The sequence below is a fragment of the Rhinopithecus bieti genome, unplaced genomic scaffold, assembly GCF_001698545.2.
Source record: "Rhinopithecus bieti isolate Rb0 unplaced genomic scaffold, ASM169854v2 scaffold_32264, whole genome shotgun sequence".
In the NCBI taxonomy this organism is placed as follows: domain Eukaryota; kingdom Metazoa; phylum Chordata; class Mammalia; order Primates; family Cercopithecidae; genus Rhinopithecus; species Rhinopithecus bieti.
In genome coordinates this window covers 1,077,503-1,079,925 of record NW_016813984.1, presented here as the reverse complement: position 1 = coordinate 1,079,925, position 2,423 = coordinate 1,077,503, and positions in this window count along the sequence as shown.

The following is a 2,423-nucleotide window of genomic DNA, read 5'->3' as shown; positions in this document are numbered from 1 at the left end:
AGTCTATTATCTATTAAATTTCTCAAAAATATTTTCATAAGCTTTTAAATTTACCCATATGTTTCCTCTTTCTGATGCTTTTTATTTCTTTGTGTAGTAAATTCAAACTTCTGGTAGTATTTTCCTTTTTCATGAAATATTTACTTTAACCTTTTTTGTAGTAAAGATCTGATGGTAATACATTCTCTTAGCTTTGATTTATCTGAAAAGTCTTTATTTTGATTTTATTTTGAAAATATATTGTCTGGATATAGATTTAGTTTTCTTTTTCTTTTCAGCATTTTAAAGATATTTCATCATTTCTTCTTGCTTGGGTGGTTCCTGATGTCACATCTGCTGCCATTCCTCTGTACTTGACTTATTTTCTATCCTCTGGGTGGTTTTAATATTTTCTCTTCATCACTGATATCAGCAATATTACAACAATGTGCCTCGTGGTGTTTTTTTCCTTTTTTTTTCTGCTTTGGGTAATTTGGGAGTAATTTAGCTGCAATACTGAGACAATAGCTTCCTAAGAACTCTACCCAATGCCTTGTATATAAAAATATATCTCCACTGTGACCACTGGAAATAATAACTCTTTCTGATCCATTAATGAGCATTTAGGATTGTTCTGCCTGCTCCTTTCCGTGATTCTATGATGCTTTCCCTTGAGTCAAGTAGTTTCCTTACCTGCAAGCCTACATCACTATTTCGCCAAAGACTTTAGAGGATCACTTTGTAACCTCTGAAGATACCTACCTCGATTTCAAATAGATAGGTAGACAGATGACAGAGGGATAGATAGAAGATAGATTAGATAGATAGATAGATAGATAGATAGATAGATAGATAGATAGATCTAGAACAATATTAGATATCATATATCTAAATATAGAGATAGGGATAGAGAGAGAATGAGATAATAGAGATAGAGATATATGAAGTGTCTGTCTCTCTGTTCCTCTGCCTCGCAATGCTAGCTTCCTTGGATGCAAACACCAAAATCTTTCTTCTTCCTTCAATAAGATCACTGGGCTCTAGACACATTTGTTAAAATATGTTAATTTTATATTTGTCACTTTCCTAATTTATTTTCCAATTCCCCTTACATTTCCAGCCTCTTCTTTTCAGGCCTTCAGACCAACACAGTTCCAGTATTTTCCCCTTATGTCCTCAGTGTAAGATTTAAAAAAAATATGTAGCCATAATCACAGTATGATGGAGTATAGGGATGTAACAATCTAAGCTTTCCAGGAATCAAGTTTCTGTATTTCAAAATTATCTATTCCTATCCCTCCAACCCAAATTCCTCTTCCTTCTATGATGGATTAGAAAAAAATCTGGACCAAATATAGGAGGGCAGTGGTTAAGAGGGTAGGCTCTGGAATCAGACTTGCTGTGTTCACATCCCGCCTCTGCTTCTCACTAGATGCATGACCAGGGCAAGTCACTCAGTTACTCTGAACCTCGGTCTCTCTACTTGTAAAGTAGGAATAATTATAGGTACTGTTAGAAGGCACTGTAGGGATTAAATAACATAATCTGGTTAAAGAATTTAGGACTGTGACTAGTGTAAGAAATGCTGTAATGATATTAGGTGTTATTATTATTACTCAGTATGTAACCGATGAACCCCTTGGCACTTTCAAAAGACACTTTTATAGTTTTAGAGGGTGTTTATTAGTCCAGATAAACTCCAGATTGGTCAAATATATGACTCTTTTTCCTTTGTATTATTCCACTTTCAAACAGTATGGATAGGGAACATTACATGGCAGGTCAATTTTTCCTGTGTTGAGTGTAGTCCCCAAGCCCACAATCTAGCTTGATGATTTGCTAGAGCGGCAAACAGGACACAGCATATAGTCATGCTCATGGCTATGACTTATTATAGTGAAATTATACAAAACAAAATCAGCAAAGCAAAAAGGCACTTGGAAAAATCCAGATGAAACCAAGTACAAGCTTCCAAGACCGGAGTCACACAGAACACACTTAATTTCCCCATCTTTGAAATGGGACAAAACGAATGTACTAGGCAGCCCATTGAAGATTCAGTGTCCAAGGCTTTTATTGCAATCTGATAATAAAGGCATTCTCTGTCTAGCATGTACCAAAATTCCAGATTTCCTTAAGGAAAGCAGGTGTTCAGAATAAATTGTATTGTTTGTGTAAATAACTTAAGGAGTAAGCACAGTGAGCCACTTGTTTCATTTAAGGAAGTTTTATTAGTGTAGAACGCTGTGTGCCAGTCAAGTTCCCTGATACCAGACAAGGCTCAATCTTTCAGGCAGGCCTTTCCAAGAAAAGGAGCATCAGGTCTACTATGTTAATTCTTTTCTCCCATAGCCACCCTCTTCAAGCTTTTAAATCAACTTTTCAAGGCTTCCTGCCTAGCTTAAAATTCTCCAAAACTTCCAATGGTTTCAATGCCAACAGGC